Genomic DNA, 25716 nt, shown 5'->3' with positions numbered 1-25716 from the left:
TATTGCCCTAAATGCCTATATCAGAAAAGAAGAAAAGGCAAAAATTCAGGAATTAACTGTCCACTTGGAAGAACTGGAGAAAGAACAGCAAACTGACCCCAAAGCAAGCAAAAGGAAAGAAATAACAAAGATTAGAGCAGAAATAAATGAAATTGAGAACATGAAAACAATAGAGAAAATCAATAAGACCAGAAGTTGGTTCTATGAGAAAATCAATAAGATTGATGGGCCCTTAGCAAGATTGACAAAAAGAAGAAGAGAGAGGACACAAATAAATATGATCAGAAATGGAAGAGGAGACATAACCACTGACCTCACAGAAATAAAGGAGGTAATAACAGGATACTATGAACAACTTTACGCTAATAAATACAACAATGTAGATGAAATGGACAAGTTCCTAGAAAGGCATGAACAACCAACTTTGACTCAAGAAGAAATAGATGACCTCAACAAGCAAATTACAAGTAAAGAAATTGAATCAGTCATTCAAAAGCTTCCCAAAAAGAAAAGTCCAGGACCAGATGGCTTCACATGTGAATTCTATCAAACATTCCAGAAAGAATTAGTACCAACTCTGCTCAAACTCTTCAAAAAAATCAAAGTGGAGGGAAAGCTACCTAATTCATTCTATGAAGCCAACATCACCCTCATACCAAAACTAGGCAAAGATATTACAAAAAAAGAAAACTACAGACCAATCTCTCTAATGAATACAGATGCAAAAATCCTCAACAAAATTCTAGCAAATCGAATCCAGCAACACATTAAAAGAATTATACATCATGACCAAGTAGGATTCATCCCAGGTATGCAAGGATGGTTCAACATAAGAAAATCAATTAATGTAATACACCATATCAACAAATCAAAGCAGAAAAATCACATGATCATCTCAATTGATGCAGAGAAGGCATTTGACAAGATTCAACATCCTTTCCTGTTGAAAACACTTCAAAGGATAGGAATACAAGGGAACTTCCTTAAAATGATAGAGGGAATATATGAAAAACCCACAGCTAATATCATCCTCAATGGGGAAAAATTGAAAACTTTCCCCTAAGATCAGGAACAAGACAAGGATGTCCATTATCACCACTATTATTTAACATCATGTTGGAGGTTCTAGCCAGAGCAATTAGACAAGAAAAAGAAATACAAGGCATCAAAATTGGAAAGGAAGAGTTAAACTATCACTGTTTGCAGACGATATGATACTATAAGTCGAAAACCCGGAAAAATCCACAACAAAACTACTAGAGCTAATAAATGTGTACAGCAAAGTAGCAGGTTACAAGATCAACATTCAAAAATCTGTAGCGTTTCTATACACTAGCAATGAACAAGCTGAGGGGGAAATCAAGAAAGGAATTCCATTTACAATTGCAACTAAAAGAATAAAGTACTTAAGAATAAATTTAACTAAAGAGACAAAAGACCTATACAAAGAAAACTACAAAAAACTGTTAAAAGAAATCACAGAAGACCTAAATAGATGGAAGGGCATACCGTGTTCATGGATTGGAAGACTAAATATAGTTAAGATGTCAATCCTATCTAAATTCATTTACAGATTCAATGCAATACCAATCAAAATCCCAACAACTTATTTTTCAGAAATAGAAAAACCAATAAGCAAATTTATCTGGAAGGGCAGGGTGCCCCGAATTGCTAAAAGTATCTTGAGGAAAAAAAACGAAGCTGGAGGTCTCGCGCTGCCAGACTTTAAGGCATATTATGAAGCCACAGTGGTCAAAACAGCATGGTATTGGCATAAAGATAGATATATCGACCAATGGAATCGAATAGAGTGCTCAGATATAGACCCTCTCATCTATGGACATTTGATCTTTGATAAGGCAGTCAAGCCAATTCACCTGGGACAGAACAGTCTCTTCAATAAATGGTGCCTAGAGAACTGGATATCCATATGCAAAAGAATGAAAGAGGACCCGTATCTCACACCCTATACAAAAGTTAACTCAAAATGGATCAAAGATCTAAACATTAGGTCTAAGACCATAAAACAGTTAAAGGAAAATGTAGGGAGATATCTTATGAAACTTACAATTGGAGGCAGTTTTATGGACCTTAAACCTAAAGCTAGAGCACTGAAGAAAGAAATAAATAAATGGGAGCGCCTCAAAATTAAACACTTTTGTGCATCAAAGAACTTCATCAAGAAAGTAGAAAGACAGCTTATACAATGGGAGACAATATTTGGAAACAACATATCAGATAAAGGTCTAGTATCCAGAATTTATAAAGAGATTGTTCAACTCAACAACAAAAAGACAGCCAACCCAATTACTAAATGGGAAAAAGACTTGAACAGACACCTCTCAGAAGAGGAAATACAAATGGCCAAAAGGCACATGAAGAGATGCTCAATGTCCCTGGCCATTAGAGGAATGCAAGTCAAAACCACAATGAGATATCATCTCACACCCACCAGAATGGCCATTATCAACAAAACAGAAAATGACAAGTGCTGGAGAGGATGCGGAGAAAGAGGCACACTTATCCACTGTTGGTGGGAATGTCAAATGGTGCAGGCACTGTGGAAGGCAGTTTGGCGGTTCCTCAAAAAACTGAATATAGAATTGCCATACGACCCAGCAATACCATTGCTAGGTATCTACTCAAAGGACTTAAGGGCAAAGACACAAACGGACATTTGCACACCAATATTTATAGCAGCATTATTTACAATTGCAAAGAGATGGAAACAGCCAAAATGTCCATCAACAGACGAGTGGCTAAACAAACTGTGGTATATACATACGATGGAATATTACACAGCTTTAAGACAGGATAAACTTATGAAGCATGTAATAACATGGATGGACCTAGAGAACATTATGCTGAGTGAGTCTAGCCAAAAACTAAAGGACAAATACTGTATGGTCCCACTGATGTGAACCGACATTCGAGAATAAACTTGGAATATGTCATTGGTAAAAGAGACCATCAGGAGTTAGAAACAGGGTAAGATAATGGGTAATTGGAGCTGAAGGGATACAGACTGTGCAACAGGACTAGATACAAAAACTCAAAAATGGACAGCACAATACTACCTAATTGTAATGTAATTATGTTAAAACACTGAATGAAGCTGCATCTGAGCTATAGTTTTTTGTTTGTTTGTTTGTTTTTATATGTATTTTTTGTATTTTTTAATTTTTTTCTCTATATTATCATTTTATTTCTTTTTCTGTTGTCTTGCTATTTCTTTTTCTAAATCGATGCAAATGTACTAAGAAATGATCATACATCTATGTGATGATATTAAGAATTACTGATTGCATATGTAGAATGGAATGATTTCTAAATGTTGTGTTAGTTAATTTTTTTTTAATTAATAAAAAAAAAAAGCCACTCCATTGTTGGTATATTGCATTCTGGCAGCTAGCAAACTAGAACAGATTTTGGTACCGTAGAGTGGGGTGCTGCTGCTGCAGTTTGCAAATACCAAACGTGTTGGAACGGCTTTTTAAGTGGATAAAGGGAAGATTCTGGAGGAGTTGTGAGAAGCTTGATAGAGAAGGCCTAGAATGTTTTGAAGAGACTGTTGTTAGAAATGTGGACTCTGAAGATCTCTGACGAGGCCTTAGACAAAAATGAGGCACGTGTTATTGCAAACTGGAAGGAAGGCGATCCTTGTTTTAAAATGGCAGATAATCTGGCAAAATTGACTAGTGGCTTTAACTGGAAGGCAGATTTTAAAAGCCATGAACTTGGATATTTAGCAGAAGAGGTGTCCAAATTAAATGTCAAAAGTGCAGCCTGGTTTCTCCTCACAGCTTATAGTGAAATGTGACAGGAGAGAGATAAGCTGAAAACTGAACTGTTGAGTACAAAGAAACCAGAAATTGATGTCCTTGAAAATTCTGGATCTCCAGAAATGAAGACCCCAGAGAATAAGAAATGGAGACCCCAGAGAATAGTGCTCCATGTGAGGATTAGACCAGATGTGGAATCAGTCACCTATCTCAGAGAAAGCCAGTATTGGACGTGGAGTTATCCAGGAAGGATTGGTGGAAACTCCTTACATCTGATGGGCATGATCTGAGGCTACTGCATAGAAAGCCGACGAGAGTGCTGTGGGACCTGTATCAACAGACCCACTGCCAGTCTGGACTGGGGGGTTGAGAGAAGGGACACATTAGAGGAAAAATAACTTCAGAGGCAAAACCATGGAGACTGAGGTCTGAAGTCAAGAAGCCTCAGGCCAGGAGAGCGGACCCACCCAAGCCCAGGGAGAGGGTGAGTTTGCCCCAAAGGCAGAGGATGGGCCTTAGGCCTTGGAGAGGGTGAAGCACATTCCTTGGGGTTTGGGTACAGCCTGGCCGCCCCCACATGGAGGGGTTTAGTGTATGCCCCAGAAATGGCAGCGAGCCCAGGGGTGGCCCTGATACCTGGAGAGAGTGGAGCCGAGAAAAAGGTGGTCTCCTCAGTGTCCCCTAAGGTTGCATTCGAAGAGAGGCAGGCCTCTGTTTAGGCCCTTGGAAAGCATGGGACTGCCGCTTTCAGAAGTCCTGAAGATAAATGATTCTCAGATTTTGAAATCTAATGGACTTTGTCCTGTGGGTTTTTGAAACTGTATGGGTCCGGTGACCCCTGTGTCCTTTTCTCCCTATGGAAATGTGTATATGTATCCTATGACTGTTCCTCCTTTGTATGTTGGCAGCAAATAACTTGTTATGAGTTTTCAAAGGTCCAAAGCCAGAGGATAATTTTACCTTAGAACAGACCATGCCTATAACTAACTTTGATAAGAGTTTGTACATTTCTAACTTTGCATTTCATATATATTGCTATTGAAATGGTTTAAGGAATTTTGATATTGTTATGAAATGAATGTATTTTGTATACAGGGAAAACATGTCTTTTTTAGGGTCCAGAGGTTTGAAAGGATGTATGTCCCCTAGAAAAGCCTTGTTTTAATCTAAATCCCATTTCATAAAGGCAGAATAATCCCTATTCAATACTATATGTTTGAAACTGTAATCAGATCATCTCCCTGGAGATGTGATTTAATCAAGAGTGGTTGTTAAACTGGATTAGGTGACGACATGTCTCCACCCATTTGGGTGGGTCTTGATAAGTTTACCAGAATCTTATAAAAGAGGAAACATTTTGGAGAATGAAGGAGATTCAGAGAGAGCAGAGCAGAATGTCATAGCCACAAGAAGCAGAGTTCACCAGCAAGTGACCTTTGGAGATGAAGAAGGAAAATGCCTCCTGGGGAGCTTCATGAAACAGGAAGCCAGGAGAGAAAGCTAGAAGATGATGTTGTGTTTACCATGTGCCCTTCCAGATGAGAGAGAAACTGTGACTGTGTTTGCCATGTGCCTTCTCACTTGAGAGAGAAACCTTGAACTTCATCAGCCTTCTTGAACCAAGGTATCTTTCCCTAGATGCCTTTGATTAGATGTTATCTATAGACTTGTTTTAATTGGGACATTTTCTCGGCCTTAGAACTGTAAATTAGAAACTTATTAAATTCCCCTTTTTAAAAGCCATTCCGTTTCTGGTATATTGCATTCCGGCAGCTAGCAAACTAGAACAAACACTAAACACTAAAATTAAATACATGGCTGAAATTTAAATGCCAAATGGAGTAAGAATATGGAGCAATTGAAACTCTCATACATTGCTGATAAGAATGTGGCAAAACTACTTTAGAAAACTGTTTGGCAGTTTCTTACAAAGATAAACATGCTTATTTTCTGCTCCAGCAAGTCCACTCCTAAGCATATGCTCAAAATTTATGAATGTGTTTGGCTCATTGATAAAAAATTAGAAAAAAAATTAATGTAAAAAAGAAGCCAAATGCAAAAACAGGGGGAAAGAAAATCCTAGGTTTAAATTTCTCATTTAAAAAATCCTGCTAAAATTTCAACAACACTTCAAGGGAAATACTATACTTTCACCTCAATCAGTGTGGAAACTGAAGTTTAGAGGGCTGAAGAGGCCGAGCTAAGCAAGTGACAGAACCAGGATTCATGCCCAAGTCATATTATACCCCATTTTCATGGCTACAATTTTGGTAAGGCTAGATAGATTAGTATATTTTCATTATTTTGTTCTTTAGAAACTGCATACATCCTAGTTTAAATCTTTGAGAGAAATCTTGGAATCCTAGTTAATGGGCATGTAGACACCACAAACACAAATTTCAAGGTCTCCTAGTTTAGTTCTGCCAAGTGTAGAGTTAGCATATTTGCATTATGTTGTGTTCCAGGGGACCCCAGAATGTTTGTGGCGCGGAGCTGTTTTGTTTTTCGTTTGAAACCGGGCCACTGATTAGTTGGGAGAGGGAGGGCATTCAGAGGGAAGTTCGTGGGCAGGGAAGGGGGCGGGTGTGGCTGCTAGATTTAGGCCAGGCACGTTTCCTTTTCACTGGAGATGTTCTCAGGTCATGTGAGGGCCTGTGGCTAAAGCTTGTGATCCTGCACTCATGTTCGGCTGAGTTTTCAATCTTCCAATAAGTCATGAACAGCCAGTGGGGACAGTATGGGGGTCAATTGTCATGAGAATCTGTTTTAACGTATGACAGTGAGAGGAAGAAAATACATTGAGCATAATATGCTAGTTTAAAAATCTGTGGCTTCCCGGTGCCTGCCCATGCAAAAAAAAAAAAAAATATATATATATATATATGTATATGTATACATATATGGTTTGTGCTATTGAGACAATGTAATGGACCTATTAAGAATACAGCAAAGGTTTGAAAATTATTTCCCAAACATCACAGCTTTGTATGAGTAGAGTCACAAACTTAACAAATAAGAATTGCTAGATGTCTATATTCAAATAAAATTGTCAGACAAAAGCCTTTACAAACTAGTTCTTATAAATTAATGCATCCAGAAGTGCACAAATAAAAACATCAAGCCCATAAAATGGCAATTCGATAGCAACATATTAGACAGTGAAGAGGTGCTTGGAGGAGGCTGAAGTTTAGATTAAGACTCATGTGAGAACTAGGTTCCTAAATGTGCTCTTAGATAAACAGAACATTAACGACATTTGATAATTATTCAGGTTGCAAATCAATGTCAGCATCAGGAAAATGAAATTATAAATGGACTGGGGAAGTGTGTGTGTGTGTGTGTGTGTATAAACAAATAAGAGTGAAGATGAGCTTCAAAAGAAGAAAAAATGAAGTGGTACCCACAGCAGTATTTCCCTGTCTGACAAAGTCACTTAATTTAAGGACCATCCAGCTGTGTCCTTGATGAATTCAGGGATTTCATTTATAGACAATATCATTATAGCCAAGTTCTACTGAATATGTATTTGTTGAATGAAAGAATCTCCAAGAAACTAATTGTAAATTAAGTGCTGGGTGTTGTGGAATAGGTAATTAGCCTTAACATTGTACACCGGCACAATAGCTGTCTGTGAAGGTTAAGGAATGTGAGGTTTTGCATGTACATGTAATTATTCAAGTGGATTCTATCCCTTCAATATTTTCCTCTACCTATTCTCCCATCATATGAGAATGTGAGTATATTTTCAACTCATTATTTTATGAAGGATTTTTGAAATGAGGATGCTTACTGTTGTTTATACCTATAGAAACCTGAATGAGATACAAAATTATAGCCAGTCATTTCACTAGAAAGTAAGGACTATTTTGCCAAATCAAGGTGATTTATCCATCCTGTTTATCTGAAGAGGCCAGAAAAACATCTGTCTTTATCAAATGATTTAGGACGTTATTATCTATTTTTTGTTTGGCATGTAATATCTTTAATTCCAGATGTCAAATTTCCCAGAATCAAAGTGGCAAAATTTACACATGTGTATTTTATTTTCAAATAAATTGTAACATCTTTTTGGGGGACATTGATCAACACCAAGAATTTTGTTTTTTATTGTGAAAAATACCATATATACAAAAAAGCAATACATTTCAAAGTACACTGCAACATTTCATTATAGAACAGATTTCACAGTTTGGTGTGGGTTACAGTTCCACAATTTTAGGTTTTTCCTTCCAGCTGCTGTAAGACACTGGAGACTAAAAGAAATATCAATATGATTCAGCAGTCATACTCCTTTGTTAAGTCCTGTCTCCTCTGCTATTACTCCACCTTCTTTGATCTTCCAATCTTTAGGAGTATATGGGCTAGCCCCATTCTAACTCTTTCAAGTTGGAAAGGCTGTCATTATTATGGGATAGGGGGACAGAACTAGTTGATGTTCCAGAGAGGCTGACCCCTCTGGGTTTCAGTACTTATCTGGCCTAGGAACCCACCTGAAGGTTGTAGGTTTCTGGAAAGTAATTATAGTGCATGGAGTCTTTGTAGAATCTCAGATAAAGCCCTCGGTGTTCTTTAGGGTTGACAGGAATGGTTTTGGTTGGGTTTGGCAAACCATGATAACTAGCAACATCTAGCTGAAGCTTACAAAAGAATAGCCTCTAGAGTAACTTCTCAACTCTATTTGAACTCTCTCAGCCACTGATACCTTCTTTGTTACAGTTCTTTACCACTTTTGGTCAGGAAGGCATTGTCAATCCCACAGCGCCAGGGCCAGGTTCATCCCTGGAAGTCATAGCCCACATTACTAAGGAGACTTTCATCCCTGGATGTTATGTTCTACTTAGGAGGTCATTACCTATTTTTTTCTTTTTTTAAATTTATTTTGTATTATCAAACCAAAGCAACATACAAACATGAACATTCTTAACATACAAACATTCCATGTATTGTGTACAATCAATGGCTCACAATATCATCACATAGTACTATATTTATCACCATGATCATTTTTTAGAACATTTGCATCACTTCAGAAAAAGAAACAAAAAGAAAAAAGAAAAAAGAAAGACTCACACATACCATACCCCTTAACTCTCCCTCTCATTGGCCACTAGTATTTCCATCTACTCAATAGATTTTAACCTTTGTTCCCCCTATTTTTTTATACCCCTTACCACTCCCTTTTCTTGTTCACTAGTATTTCAATCTACTCAGTTTATTTTAACATTTGTTCCCCCTATTATTGATTTATTTTTAATCCATATTTTTACTCATCTGTCAATATCATAGATAAAAGGAGCATCAGACACAAGGTTTTAACAATCACACAGTCACATTGTGAAAGCTATTTCATTACACATTCATCTTCAAGAAACATGGCTACTGTTTCTACACTACATTTTCTGGCACTACTCCTAGCCTCTCTAATATACCATAAAAAAAAGGGGGGATATCTATAAAATACAAAAGAATAACCTCCAGGATAGTCTCTCAACTCTGTTTGAAATCTCTCAGCTACTGACACTTTATTTTGTCTCATTTCTCTCTTCCCCACTTTGATCGAGATTTTCTCAATCTCTTGATGCTGAGTCCCAGCTCATTCTAGGATTTCCATCCCACATTGCCAGGGAGGTTTACGTCCCTGGGAGTCATATCCCACATAGAGAGGGGGAGGCTGATGAGTTTGCTTGCCATGTTGGCTGAGAGAGAGATGGTTCATGTCTGAGCAACAGAAGAGTTTCTCTGCGGGTGACTCTTAAGCCTAATTTTAAGTAGGCTTAGTCTATCCTTTGCAGGGGTATGTTTCATGTGAACAAACCCCAAGATTGAGGGCTTGGGCTATTGATTTGGTTGTCCCCACTGCTTGTGAGAATGTCAGGAGTTTTCCATATGGGAAAGTTGAATTTTCCCCCTTTGTTGCCATTCCCCTAAGGGGACTTTGCAAATACTTTTTTATTCACTGTTCAAGTCACTCTGGGATTTATCAGGGCATCACTCTGGACAAACCTACAAAATCTTATGCCCTATTCAAGGTTCCATGTAGTTATGCTATTCAGTTAAACTGTCCATATAAGTTACATTAAGAAATGCACTAGTCAAAATATAAATTTTGTATCAAATATTTTTTTCTTTAGTCTCACACATAAATTAAAGTTTTAAAATATGAATTACCATCTATTTTCAATACCCTACGATACTGACATTCCTTTGTTCTTCCTCATATAAAAACATTTTTTAATTTGTACATTTATTCACTATCATTCTACACTCTAGGCATTCCTAGATTATTACTATCTCAGTCTTTATTCATCTATCTTTCCTTCTGGTTTCATTTCTGCCCCCACGCCTCCTCCATCATTCTCACATTCAACTTCATTAATTGTACTAATGTTATTGTGCCCCAGATAGATAGTATTGTGCTATCCACTTCTGAATTTTTACAATCAGTCCTGCTGTACAATCTGTATCCCTTCAGCTCCAGTTACCCAAAATCTACCCTATTTCTCTCTTGATGGCCTTTGCTCTTAACTGAAATTCTCCAAGTGCTTTCATTAATGTTAGTTCATATCAGTGAGACCATACAGTATTTCTCCTTTTGTTTCAGCTAATCTCACTCAGCATAATGTCCTCAAGGTCCATCCATGTTGTTACATACGTCATAACTTTATTCTGTCTTACAGCTGTATAATATTCCATCATATGTATATACCACAGTTTGTTTAGCCAATCCTCTGTTGATGGACATTTGGGCTGTTTCCATCTTTTAGCAATTGTAAATAATGCTTCTATAAACACTGGTGTGCAAATGTCCATTTGTGTCCTTGCCCTCATGTCCTCTGAATAGACACTTAGCAATGGTATTGCTGGATCATATAGCAATTGTATACTTAACTTCCCAAGGAGCCGCCAACTGCCTTCCACAGTGGTTGTACCATTTTACATTCCCACCAACAGTGGATAAGTGTGCCTCTTTCTCCACATCCTCTCCCGCATTTGTCGCTTTCTGTCTTATTGATAATGGCCATTTTGGTGGGTGTGAGATGATATCTCATTGTGGTTTTGATTTGTATTTCCCTAATAGCCAGGAAAGTTGAGTATCTTTTCATGTGCCTTTTGGCCATTTGTATTTCGTCTTCTGAGAAATGTCTGCTCATGTCTTTTGCCCGTTTTGTAATTGGGTTGTTTGTCTTTTTGTTGTTGAGTTGAACAATCTCTTTATATATTCTGGATACTAGACCCTTATCTGATATATCATTTCCAAATATTGTCTCCCATTGTGTAGGCTGTTTTTTTACTGTCTTGACGAAGTTCTTTGATGCACAAAGGTGTTTAATTTTGCGGTGTTCCAGTGTATCTATTTCTTTCTTCAATGCTCATGCTCTGGGTGTAATATCTAGGAAACCGCCTCCTATTATAAGATTTATAAGATATTTCCCTGCATTTTCTTCTAAAAGTTTTATGGTCTTAGATCTAATGATTAGGTCTTTGATCCATTTTAGGTTAACTTTGTATAGGGTGTGAGATATGGATCCTTGGGGGTCATTATCTATTAATGTGAAAATTGTTTAACCCACGTTAGGCTTGGTCCTACACCTGCCAGTGACCTTAAGATGCGGAGTACCTCAGGAGGAACTCTGATTTGGGAGTCATCGGTTTATAGGCAGCAGCTGAACCCTGACCCTGGATGAAATCCTGCAGGGAGGAATAGTGCAAAGAAAGGAAGAACAAGGGTAAGCACAGGAGAAAGATGGGTCCAAGACACCAACGAAGAGAGTGTCAACTGGAATGGGTATAAATTCTGCCAGATTACGAAGATTAATAAAGAATGCAAGAATAAAAACTTATCTATTGGACATGACAATTAGATTAAGGTGACTTTTTAAATACCATTGTCACTGAAGTTGAGGGGGTAAAAGGCAGATGACAGTAACTTGAGGAGTGAATCCCAGAAAAGGGAATAGACAGGAAGTGTTGGTTTCATATTTCAGAATCTTGGCTCTGGGAGAAGATAGTGTAGAAGCTACATAGAAAAAGGCAGGGCTGATGAAGGTTAATCTCTTCAAAGTGGAGGAAAGGTAAACATACTTTCACGCTTAGGAAGAGAGAGAGGATAGAGGTCTGAGAAAGGATAATAGATGAGCAAGATCCTGAAGGAGATGGGCTCTAGAGGAGTGTTTTTACTACTTCTGATAATAATAAGTATTAATAATAAACACATGCAGGTAATACCAAATGTTTTTTATTACTATTAAATACTATATTGAAAAACAACCTAATATAAATCATACCAACACAAAACAAAAGGCAAAAATGCTGGCTGTAACCAACTAAATTTATTCTAACAATGTTTTAGAAAAGATAGTCTTAGAGGACAGCCAGAGCATTAGCTTCGGGCAGAGGAAGCCATGGGGGATGGATGCCCGTGGATGTAGCTTTGTATGAAGTGAAAAGCTAACCATTCTCACCATTTGGGCATGCTCTTTGGATAAGGAGAAAAGACTATCTGCTAGATGGTAGGTAGAGAAAGTGAGAGACACAGAGTTTAGAGGTGAATGGTAAAGATTTGTACTAACTGCAGTGGGGAATGACAAAGGGAGCAAAATTAAAAGGAAGAAATAAAGATACATAGCTCCAAGTATGAATCCTGGCTCCTAAGGAGCTCTTGACCAGAGAACTGCTGTGTCCTATTGGGAAGAATTAGATGAGATTGGGGATTGCTGCCTGGGTCAAATATCTTATACCTTGGCTATTTTTCCCAATCACCAATGCTTGGCTCAAGCACTTTTGACTTGATCCTGCTTAGATCTAGGTTGCTCTGAGCACAATTCAGAGGCTATGTTTCATGTTCCCTTTGAGTCCTCTATATACCTAAAATGTTGCTAGGCAACAGAAAATATGTCTGCTTGATTGATTGATCTTCCCTTAGACGTATACTACTCAAGCTTGTGATAAACAGAAATCTCAGGTTCCACCCCAAACTTCCTGAATCAGACTTTGCTTTTAACAAGATTCCTCACCTGATTCATATGCACATGAAAGTTTAAGGAGCACTGTCCTAGAACAGAAGTTCTCAACTTTGACTATATATTAGAAATTTCTGGGGACTTAAAAAAAAAATGTCCAGGCCTGAATTATAAAGCTCTAAGGGTGGAGCTCAGGCCTTGGCATTCTACTGTGTAGTCAGGGATGAACACTTGCACTCTAGAATCTTGTTGTATCTATGTAGTATTTCCAAGAGTATTTAGTTATAAGGGAGCACACCATAGTGGTTCAATATAAAAAGTCAAGTCATGCAAAACATCATGTTACTAGAACAAAGGTAAAAACCCACATGATCATCTCAATTGATGCAGAAAAGGCATTTGACAAAATCAAGCATCTTGATAAAACACTAAGTAAAACTAGGAATAGAGGGAAAAATTCCTCAACATGATAAAGGAAAGGACATAAATGAAAAATCCACAGTTAACATTATAGTTGATGGTGAAAGACTGAAAGCTTTCCCTCTGAGATCAGAAACAAGACAGCGATGCCCACTATCTCCATTGTTATTCTGCAAAGTACTGGAAGTCCTAGCCAGAGCAGTTAGGCAAGAAAAATAAATAAAAGACATCCAATTGGAAAAGAAGAAGTAAAACTTCCCCTAGTTGCAGATGACATGATCCCACAGAAGAAGATCCTGAAAAATCTACAACTAAGCTGCTAGAGCTAATAAATGAATTATGCAAAGTAATAGTGGACAAGAGCAATATACAAAAATCAGTAGTGTTTCCATACACTGCTAATGAGCAATCTTGAATAGGAAATCAAGAAAAAATTCCATTACGAGTAGCAATTAAAATAATTAATATCTAGGAATAAATTTAACCAAATATATAAAATACCTGTACATGGAATACTTTAAAACATTACTAAAATAAATCAAAGAAGACCTAAAAATGGAAGGATATTTCATATTCATGGGATAGAAGACCAACTGTCCTTAAGATGTCAGTTCTACCCAAAGCAATTTAGATTCAATGAAATCCCAGTAAAAATTCCAATATCCTACTTTATAGAAATGGAAAAACCTGTCATCACATTTATATGGAAGGGTAAGGGGTCCCAAATAACCAAAACCCTCTTGAAAAAGAAGGAAATTAGGTAACTCATACTTTCCCATTTTAAAGCTTATAACAAAGTGACAGTAATAAAAACATCATAGTATTGACACAAGGACAAATAAACCAGTGGTATCAAATTGAGAGTTCAGAAATGAACCCTCACATTTATGGCTTACTGATTTTGGACAAGGTTGCCAACTCTTCTCAATGGAGAAATAATAGTTTCGTCAACAAATGGTGCTGGAAATAGAATATGCAAAAGAATGAAAGTGGACCCCTACCACAGACCATATATAAAAATTAACTCAAAATTGATCAAAGACCTAAATGTAAGAACCAGAAATTTAAAACTCCTAGAAGAAAATGTAGAGAAACATCTTTAGGACCTTTTGTTAGGCAATGTTTTCTTAGACTTTAGTCCAAAGCAAGAGCAACAAAAGAAAAATATAAATGGAAGCTTAACAAAAACTTCATCATGAAAGTAAAAAGAAACCTACAGAATGGGAGATAATATATGGAGACCACATATCCAATCAGGTCTTAATATCCAGAATACTTAAACAAATCCTACAACAGCAAAAAGATAGAAAACCCAAGCAAAAATTGGGCAAAACAAACAGACATTTTTCCAAAGGAAATATACAAATGACCAAAAAGCACATGAAAAGATGTTTGACATCATTAGCCATCAGGGAAATGCAAATCAAAATCACAATGAGATACCATTTCACAACCAACAGAATGGCTACTATTAAAAAAAGAAGAAAATAACAAATGTTGGAGAGGATGTGGAGAAATAGTAACAATTATGCACTGTTGGTGACAGCCACTGTGGAAGACAGTTCAGTGGTTCCTCAGAAAGTTAGGTATAGAATTACCATATGTCTTATCAATCTCACTTCTAGGTGTATAACCAAAGAACTGAAAGCAAGGACACAGATATTTTCACACCAATGTTTATAGTGGCTATTTTGGTTTGCTAACTGCCAGAATGCAATATGCCAGAATGGAATAGCTTTTGAAAAGGGAATTTATTAAGTTGCAAGTTTACAGTTCTAGACTGAAAAAAATGACCAAATTAGGGCACCAACAAGAAGTTACCTTCACTCAAGAAAGGCTGATGCCATCTGGAATACCTCTATCAGCTGGGAAGGCACATGACTGGGGTTTGCTGGTCTTCCTCCTGGTTCCATTGCTTCCAGCTTCTGATGCTAGGGGTTTCCTCTCTAAACATCTGTGGGCCTTTACTTAGTGCCTCTGTGACAGAACTCTGGGTTCTGGCTTGCTTAGCATCTCCTGGGAAGGTACATGGTAATGGCTGCTGGGCTCTGCCTGTGTCTAGGCATCTGTTCTCTCTGTTGGCACTCCAACCATCTCCAAACTTTCGTATCTCTGTCAGCTCTGAAGCAGCTGTTCTCCAAGCATCTGCATCTGAGGTTTCTTCAAAATGTTTCCCCTTTTAAAGGACTCCAGTAAACTAATCAAGACCCACCTTGAATGGGTGGAGGCACATCTCCATCTAATCAAAAGACCACACCCACAATTGGGCATGTTACACCTCCATGGAGATAATCTAATAAAAAATTTCAGCCCTAAAATTTTGAATCAGGATTAAAAGAAACAGCTGCCCGCACAAGATTGGATCAGGATAAAAACATGACTTTTCTGGGGTACATAATAGTTTCAATCTGGCATACTGGCATTATTCACAATTGTCAAAAGATGGAAGGAACCCAAGTGTTCATCAACAGATGAATGGATAAACAAAATGTGGTGTATACATACAATGAAATATTATTCAGCTATCAAAAAGTAATGAAGTTCTGATACACGTGACAACTCAGCTGAACCTTGACAACTCGGCTGAGCCTTGAAGACATCATGTTGAGTGAAATAAGCCAGACACAAAAGGACACAAATTGTATGAGCTCCTTTATATGTAATTTGAATAAACATATGCATGAATTCAGAAACTAGAATACAGGGTACTGAGACAGTGGGTCAGGGGAGGATAGGAAATAGAGAGTTAATGCTTAATTGGTATAGAGTTTCAGTTTGGGCTGATAGAAAAGTTTTGGTAATGGATGGAGGTGATAGTAGGACAACATTATGAATGTAATTAACACTACTGAATTATATATTTGAATGTCATTAAAAGGGAAAATTTTATGTTTATTTATACTATTAGAATAAAATAAACACAGGATCTTAGGACTGTACAAATAAACTGTGACTCGATATTAACTATGGACTATATTTAATAGTACACTCATAGTAATCGTTTATCAACTCTAAAAAGGTACCACACTAATGCAAAATTTTAACAATAGGAAAAACTGCGGTGTGAGGGGAGGTGGGAACTCTGTATTTTTACAAGATTTTTCTGTAAACCTCTAACTTCTCTAGTAAAATGAAAAAAAGTTTTGTGGCTTCTACTGTTATCAACTTTCTTCTTTGTTAGACTGAACAATCCAATTTTTCAAGTTGCTGGTTCTGCTTGGAATGTATCTCCACCACTATTACAAAGAAAGCTTTGGGTTTTGAAATGTTGAATCCCACTAATATTTTGACAGTTTCCTTACTGCTTATAGCGTGTAGCTCCCTACAGAGGCTTCCTTTCCACTGTGCTCTCTGCCAAGTGGTTGTCACAGCATTAACCTGGAAGAATAAAGGCATTGCATATCATTTTCTGTATTGGATGCCTTCATGTTATGGATATATCTCCATGGAGAAAGCCTGTACATAAACAGAAAACAAATGCCTAGTAACATTGCAAAAGCTCAATCAGAGTACTGTTAAGTGGAGAAATTGCAGCATGCCAAAATGCGAACTCTGTTGCATGATCATATGGGCACAAACTTTTTAGGAAACCATTTCTTCAAGTGTCTAGAGAAATAAGAGTTTGCTCCCTTTCCTATTTTCCGAATTACATTTCAACTTTCTCCCCAGAACATAATAGGCAGTTTAAAGATGTCCACATCATTTTTGTAGATGTTATCCTTATCGTTACTGTATTATTGTAATAGTGTTATTATAATTACTGTATCAATTAACTGCTGTGGAATGAGAAAAATGTGTTGTTCACTCCATTCATACATATTGATAAAATTTTCGATTTTAAAAGTTTTCAGTCTCCATACATACAAACAGTATTAAACATACTGTGTTTTCAAATATGTGTTTTTTAAATAACAATGAGCATAACGAAATATCAAAGTGAACTAAAAATTTGTGTCCTGGTTGTTCTCCAACAGAAGAATGAACAGCTTTGGAAGCTGGTGCTTTATCCCCATATTTCAAAGGTCAACTAACTGGGCTCCTGTTAAACTAGAGCTTGCTAGGTTTCCCCAGAAAGACTCTGGAGACTTTTCCCAAAGAGAACGAGTGGGCTCAGTAAAGCACACACACCAACCTTGTTAACCTGAGGGCATGAGAGGGGCAGTGGGGAAGAGATAAACTCTGAAGGAATGTCAGACTACTGCTCCTTGAAGTTTGGTCTTTGGACCATCCTTGCTGGACCACAATGACATAAGTACAGAAACTGAAAGTAAGTGTCCAGAATTTTAATAGCAATTTGACAGAATAATTATATTTCTACTGAACCTAATAATAATAAATTGCATTATTATTATTTTAGTTATTATTTATTTATTTTTAAATTTTGTTTCTGGTCATTAATTTTCATTGTAATTTATAAAAGTATTGGAAACTAAAAAAAAAAGGTCCTTCACCACAGATAATCTGTGAAGTGCTGGTCTAAATCAAATTAAACTATGCAAATAAATCCATTGTAAAGGAATTCACTTTTTGCAGGGCTGAATTTAGAGCATAGAAGTACAGAGTGTCCTCAGGTTGTTTATTAGATTCATCTTGAAAAGTTTGAAGCATCATGTGGGAAGGCAGATGAACAAAATGATTAACTCAATTTAACAAATATGTATGCTTAAAGTTTCAGGTGCTTAGGGTACATCAATGACATGATAACAAAAATGGAGTTTATATTATAGTGGAAGGAGACAAACTATAAACAATAAACAAAATACACAGGTAAATTACACAAATGTAGAACAGGAAATCAATAATAGAAATAATAAATTTAGTCATGCCAGATTGAGTGTGTGTGTGTATATGTGTGCGTTATATGTGTGATTATTTAAAATACAGTGTAAGGGTACACCTCACTGTGAAAGTAACATTTAGATAAGATTTTGAAGATCATGGGGGTTAGTCATGTGAATATCTGGGGTAAGGTTGTTCCAGGCTGAGGGACAAGCAAGTGCAAAGGCCCTGGGGTGGGGCTGTAGCTAGGGGGTGGGGAGTTAGGCAGCAGCAAGGAGGCCAGAGTAGCACAGCAGAGTGGTCCGAGGGAGGTGATAGGAAATGAGGTCAGAAAGAGAATGGGAGCCCAGATCTCTTGAGGCCTTGTAGGCCATATAAAGACTTTGTTTTTACTCTGAGTAGCATCAAATCATATAGCATAATGCTTTGAGCATAGAGGAGGCATACTTTAAAGGACCACTGGCTGCTGTATTTAGAATAGAGGATAATGAGAGACCAGTTAGGAGGCTACTCCAAGTGAGAGATGATGGTGGACTGGAATAGGGTGATAATAGTAGAAGTGGTGGGACATGAGTAGATTCTATTTTTATGGTACAGCTAACAGGATTTCCTGATCCATTAGGTGTACTATATAAGAGAAGAAGAGGAATCAATTGTTTGGGTTTCAAATCTTATTTTGAAAGAAGTCATTATAGCTTCATAGTTATTTTGAAAGAAGCCATTATAGCTTCATAGATGTGCTTCCTTAGAAAAACTTTCTCTGCCTATATACAAAAACTATACTGAGGAACCCTGAATTCCAATATTGGATTGTGGCCTCCTTTAAGACAAGGGCTGTGTCTTTTCCCATCTAATTCTAGCTCTAGGAATGGCTCTAGGTACAGTGTAGGCTCTAAATAAGTGTTTGATGGCATAAGAAGCACGTTATACGTTCATTTACGAACAAGATACATGCATGTAATTTTCTCACTGAGGCATGAATCAGCAGGTAACTCCAGCACCCTATCATCACTTAACCCTATTAAATATCTAAACAATATCCATATGATATTCTTATTCAATGTTGTTGTTTTTTTACCACTAAATGGGACTTAGATATTTAAGCTACAATATTGGTTAGTTATGATTTCTGTTTTTTACTGGAATTTCCCAGCTCAAAGAAGCACAAGAAAATGCTGCTTTAGGAGCTTGCAGACACATAGATGAATCCTTCCTTGTGGTACTTAACAATAGACACCTTAAGACCTTAAATGAAATTACAGCCTACCCAACTTTCAGGGTCTGGACACTCATTGCTATGGGAGGATCCCCACACACCTATACCTGTTGTTGAGTCAATGGGACCTGCAGACATTTGGCACTCCTTAAGGTCCATTCACTGGACATGCAAACTGGAGAACTACATTTTTTTCATTTCACCCAGACCACTTCTGAAATCTGGCCCCCAAGAGGCTTTTGCCAACAGGCCCTGATACCCCCAAGCCCTGCATTTTGCAGCAGAGGAGGCTCTGGTTTTGAAACGGAACCCCAACCATAAGAGAACAAGACACAACTCATGGGGGGAAGTGTGTGCCCTCAGCCTGAGGGCTGAATTTCCATCCCAAATGACAGACAGGTGGACAGGCTTGGAGTTTAAGCAACTTGCTTAAGGTCACCCAGCTGGTTGATGCAGCCAGGATTTAAATTCAGATTGATTGATCCCAATCCATTCGATGTTCGCCCCCCATTATTCTACTGCCGGACACAAACTAAGATTTGCTAAGAGATAGTTCCATTCTGTTCCCTGCAACTCCAACATCCCCATGTGGAAAATCCCATGAAAAGAGGGACCACGGCTATCTCTTCTAATTTCTGTAGTTTAGCGACCCTGGGCATTCATTCTTGTCTGAATTGAATTTCTGCCAGTTCATTTTCAGCCAAGTCTCCAATTTAGCCAGCCAATGGATAAGATACAAAAACCATCCTGTCGGAATCGGATGAAAAAGAAATAAGGGCTGGGGATTCTTGGCATGATGATGAGGCGGGAGGTCCAGGTCCCTTGCTGGTATTTTAAATGGTCTCCTATTGACACCGAACAGAGAACATCCCTCTGGCAGGAGACACAAGACCAGCATCCTGTCGGTGGACGAGCAATCACCGCAAACCACCTTTTGGGTTTTCAGAGAGAAGATGGACTTGCTGGAGCCAAAACAAAACAAAACTCTATCCACTCCACCTCAGCACCCAAAATTGAATAGTGCTTGGCGATGGTACAGGAAGCACAATGAATATTAAATCAGCCGTATTCAATTTGATTGGCAGCAGGACTCCAAGTGGGAAACCAAGAAGAATTGATTGAAATGGTCTTGCTCATTCTCCTCCACCCACACTTCCCTTCCCTCTATCTGTCCTTTCCATCTGTACAGCCCTCAGACCTCAGGAGTGCTGAGAACCCACTAGCCCCAAGAAAAGTCCAAGGAAGGTGAGCAGGCAGAATGCAAGGGCATCGTGGGTGCTGAAACTTTTATCTTTGGTCTCTTCTCACCCAGGGAGCAGGGATCGGTCAGGACAGAAGGACCTAGAGCAAATATAGAGGGAGCAACTGCAGATCTGGATGCGAGGGAAATCAAGAAATAGGGGAGAAGGAAACAGAGAACTGAAGAAAGTAGTAGAGGACAAATGGGTGGAAAGATTACAAAGAAAGAGGAAGTGAAAAGGAAATAAGCTAAAAGGGAAGGCATAAGAAGAGGATCCCATGGCAACCCAGGAAGAATGATTCTCCAGGGTAATTTTGTCCAACCAGCTGTGTGCTTTTTCTCCCCCTCCCCCTCTTTTCTTTTAAATCCTTAGGGAACTTTTAAATACCTAATAGGTAAGGGTATACACATCTAGGAAGCAATTTTGACCTATCCACTGAGCCCCAGCGGGGCTGTGTCCCGAATCCTTTGAGCCCCACTGTCTTCCTTCTCAACATCACTAACTGGTATTGACCTGCCCCCATCTGTTTACACATCTGTCTCCCCTGCTAGGCTGGATAACCCTCAAGGGAGATACTGTCTGAAAGACCTTTGTAGTCCCTGCCCTTAGTTTGTTTCCTGCCTCAGGATGGAAACTTAATAAATGTTAAATTAAAAACTAAATACCGTAAAAAATATATATATCGTTGGTCAGACACAGAAAAGTGCATCCTCTGTGATTGCAATACAGAAAATTGCAAATCAGACAAAAGTAATCTGAGGATAGGAATCAGGATAGCAGGTACTTTTGAGTAGGGGTAATAACTGGGAGGCAGTATAGGGGAAGATTTTGGGAGGTGATAATGTTTTATTTCTTGATCTGGGTGGTACTTTACATGGGTGTGTTTCTTTTGTGAAAATTGTTGAGCTGTAAATTAGTGATTTGTGCTTTTGTCTGTACTAGGCTATGTATGTATGCTTTAATAAAAATTTTACTAAAAGAAAATTGGAAAAATCAAATAATTAACTCTCCAGCCAGAAAACCTATAAAAAAAATTGAAGTGGATGAGAGATTTTAAATATACAAGGAGATACTTCTTTCTTCTCTCTCTCTCTCTTTTTTTTTTTTGCTGAGTATGAATTAAGATAGCTTGCAAATTATATGACAATCCTCACCAGCACTTCCTAAAAATATTTACCCCAAAACATATCTTATTTCAATCATTTATCCTTAACAGGTCAACAAAAAGAAATGCTTCCATATGTAGGTACAAATTACAATCTAATTAAATATCTCCATAGTACCACATCCTGTATGATTGATTCCAAAAATGTTGCCACACTAGAGGTGGACAAAAAGATTTTTCTGCATGAGGAACTGTTCAGGATGTCAGGTACTGAAAAGTGAATTGTGCCTCTGATTAATTGACTTTAATAATAATAATTTTATTTATATAGAGACCCGGCCAAGGCATTCAGGGAGCTGTAAAGCAACCCATAATCCATGATTAAAACATTACACAAGCAATATATAACAAGCCTCCCTCCCAAAGTAAAACAAAGGGAAGAGATGGATGGGGCTGAGCTGTGAAGGTGCAGGAGAAGGAACCGGCTGTAGATTCAGTGTGGAGAGGGTGATAAATATTTCATTAGGGAAAGAGGGGAGTTTCCTGGGATTGGTGAAGGAGTGTAATTTAACGGTGTTGAATTGAAATAGTGGTCTATGGGGAGTCAGGACTAGCCCTGCAGAGATGTGCTCACGTTCTCCTCTGTGGGCCTCTTGGCGGGAGCACAGATAATAATCACATCTTGCCTGCCAGCTACATCCTATCTATGAGTGGAATTTTTCATAATGATCCCAACAGCAGAAGTTAAGGAAATACTTATAAATAAATTATTCCTCGCTTCTTGATATTGGCAAATGATCTAGGTTAATTTTTTTTTATCAGCTTTCAGTGAAGTCCTAGAAAATATAAGTGTACACATGAAATTGACTGTGGAGGTGGCCAAGTGGGAAAGTTCTGAGAATAACGGCAGCAGGAACTGAGAATTAGATGGGATTAGTTGGCCCTTCCTTCCCCGGCAGAGCGCCCACCCCTACCTGCGTTCCCTCCCCATGCCCTCACACCCACCCTCGCCCTCCAAGCGCCCCGCTGCCCTGCCGGATCACTTCTCTCCTCTTCAGGGCTCTTTCTGTTAGTCTTTGCAGTCTTAGGCTTTCTTTTATTGTGACTTGCAACCAATGCACAGACATTATAAAAAAAAATGTGGAAAGCAGAGAAAGATATAAATATATAGAAAAAAATTATCTCCTGAGGTTTTGGAAAGTATTGTATATGACATATATATGAAAATGTATTTTCATATATATATGAAAAATGTATATATATATATATATATATATATATATATATATATATATGTCCCCATGAATATATACCAAAGTGTATCAGTGGTTGCTTCTGGGTGGTAGAATGATGGTTGATTTTCACTTTTACTTTTTGCCTTTATGTAATATTAGAAAAAAATCTCAATGAACAGCTATTAATTAAAATCAGGGAAAAATAATAAGCAAAAACAGGTTCTCTAAGTGATCTTTGTCTACCTGATATTAAATATGTTTTATCTAGGCCATCTTTTTTAGGTGAAAAGATGTAATAATATATGGCTTCCAAAAAGGTAACGTAGCAGATGCTAAAATAACATGTCTTTGGAAAGGAAGCTGATGGTCTAGTTCTATTGCACTCTAGGTTACAAGATTAATTTTTATTCAGTTTGGGCATTTGCGTAACAAGCAAAGAAAGATTCATTGTAGGAAAGGGAAAGTCATTAACAAAACTCTAAGTGATAAGATGGAAGATTAGAAGTGATGTAGCCTCACCAGCAAGGTCCACATGTGTGCGGTTAACACAAAGTCGGAGACCACTGAGGGGGATTTCTCTCTAGCCGGAGCAGGGGCAGGGAATTCCCCCTTGTTCAATTAATTTCACTTAATCCCTGGGAAAATCAAATACATGTTTTTATCTTATGCTGGGTAAATATAGTGAATAATATCTACCCGATAATGTCCTATGTTGTCTGTCATGAAATGAAATTTTCAAAAAATCCTTCTTTGTTTTTGCATTATTCTCATCTAGTTTGGATATATAATCATATGCCTTTGTTTGATGAAAGCTGAAAAGATGTTCTGACAAGGCAGGAAGGGGAGCCAGAGTTTACTGAGAATCCTTGGGCAATGAGTGATTGATTGGTGGGTGAGGAGTCAAGTGAGAGCTAGTGCCCTGAATTGAATAAAAGAGTTTCCATTATTCAGAGAGTGCTAGGGAAGCATGGAGAGAGCCTGCATGGAAGGCTGCCATGAGCCTTTAGAGAAAAGCAACTTTCTGAAAAGAAAGCAGACATTAGGGCAAAGAAGGCAACCATATTCTACCCACTGAGCAAAAAATTTTACATTAGGGAGGGTAAAGGATAAAAGCAAATCTAGAGAGGAGAGATTATAAAACACTCTGTATGTGGGATTATTTCTTTTGTGGGATAATTTCTTCTTTGGTATTTGCCCTTCTCTTGATTGTTGATCATATAACCCCCATTTTAGATTTTTAATATTAAAGATGAGAGAATTTTTAAAAGCCTGGGACTGATGCTAAGGAATTTTTCAGTCTTATCTCTGTATGTTTGCATTTGCCCGCTATAGGTAGCATCTGAGACTATTACAGAATAAAGAAAACAGTAAAGAATATAAATCTTCCCAGTCACTCAAAATGGGGTGGCAGTTAGGTCAGACATGGGGCTGTCAGGTGACAAACTGAACTCCTATACATGATTACCCTGGTGTGATAAAACTGTATTTCTCTGAACTTCAAACTACAGCTGTAATCCATTATTAAATTGTGAAATAGGTTGGGTAAATTACCCAGCATTTTTGCAAATTGAAATAAATACAATAGAAATATCAAAGGAAGTATAGATAGAAAAGATAAATATTGTTTCATGAAACTTCTCTCTTCTCTCTCTCTCTCTCTCTCTCACACACACACACACACATGCACACACACCTTTTTATGTTCTGGGTTGCAAGTAAAATCTATTTCTTATGTGGGTCAAAATCAAAAAAAGTTTCAAAGCTCCTGTCATAGAGTATACTCCAATACACCAAATTACAAAAATATGCAAAACCTTAAAAGAACAATTCTTTAGGAGAGTAGACTTTATGATAATAATTTTCCACAAAGATTTTGTGGCAAGAAGAGCCCAGTCCTTGAATTGCTTCAAACCAGACTAAACAAGTATGTTCTCCCAAACTACCCCAAATTGCAGATTAAAATTTCAGTAAAATGGATGAGGGTGAATGTGTTTATAGGGGGAGGGGGTGGATAGGTGGGGGTATTTGTCCAAAAACACATTGCCTTTTGAAGCTCAATCACATTAAATCTGTGCAAGTTCAACTTTCAGCAACTTAGGGTAATACATGAGCAGCTCATGCATCAGTGAATTAAAAATATTAGATAAGAAAGAAATCATAGACTTTTGAACAGCAGAGGCAAATCTAGTGGCTGCAAGGAGTCAGGTTAGATTAAAAATTTCCTAATATAACCCACAAAATAGCAGTTTTGTAAGAGATTTTGCAGCTGGTAAATTTACATTTACAACATGAATTTTTGAATACTATTTCTTTTATTACATAGTGTTTGCCATAGAAAAAAAATTCAATCCTGAATCCTGTCGAAGAAGAATTTGTCTTAGAAGCCCCCAAATTATTTTGGTAGACATTTTAATACATAAATTGAGCCAGTAGACAGCTGGATACACTATATCTCAATATTCACCTACACACTCACCTGAATTGGTCCTCACCACTCTCCAGCAAGGTCCCTGACACTTTTTCAAGATAACCCAAGAGGTTGGTGTAAAATGACTCAGCAGTAACCTGGATGTAACATTCAAATATTTGAATAATTATAGACTTAAACTTTATTTTAATTTAAGATACATTTTAATTGCAAGCATAACATTAGAAAAAGAATACAAAACAAGAGGAGGTGGAGGCAAAGAAGGAGGAGCAGTAAAAATTCCATTCCAAGGGTTAGGTATGTAAACTAGTGAGGTGAGCATGTATCAGCCTTTATCACTGACAGCATTGCAAACTGAAATCCTAGGCAATCAGACTTCTATAAAGTAGCATTTTAAGAGCTTATACCCACAGATTGAAGTGTGGTTGTTGCATATTGAATTTTCATTTGCTGAAAATTCATCTTTCAAACTGTTTCTTGCTTTCTTAGTTGTTGGAGCTATATAGTACTGTCTTTAATAATTGGCAATCAGATTTCTTCAAAAGGAAAA

The 25716-nt window shown here is 37.6% G+C and overlaps 1 long non-coding RNA gene across 1 annotated transcript in view; it reads right to left on the bottom strand.

Moving 5' to 3' along the window:
- The window catches only part of LOC143686726 (uncharacterized), a 36668-nt gene extending 11362 nt beyond the window's left edge, over positions 1 to 25306 (bottom strand). The window contains exons 1-2 of the long non-coding RNA XR_013177273.1: positions 25215 to 25306; positions 16465 to 16540 (exon numbers count right to left, since the gene is read on the bottom strand). This is a non-coding gene — a long non-coding RNA (uncharacterized LOC143686726). The remainder of the gene's footprint in view (positions 1 to 16464; positions 16541 to 25214) is intronic.
- Between the last annotated feature and the right edge of the window lie 410 nt (positions 25307 to 25716).

The sequence above is a fragment of the Tamandua tetradactyla genome, chromosome 1 (genome assembly GCF_023851605.1).
Source record: "Tamandua tetradactyla isolate mTamTet1 chromosome 1, mTamTet1.pri, whole genome shotgun sequence".
Classification (NCBI taxonomy): domain Eukaryota; kingdom Metazoa; phylum Chordata; class Mammalia; order Pilosa; family Myrmecophagidae; genus Tamandua; species Tamandua tetradactyla.
Note: the sequence above shows the minus strand (reverse complement) of the source record. Positions and strands in the feature narration are given on the sequence as shown.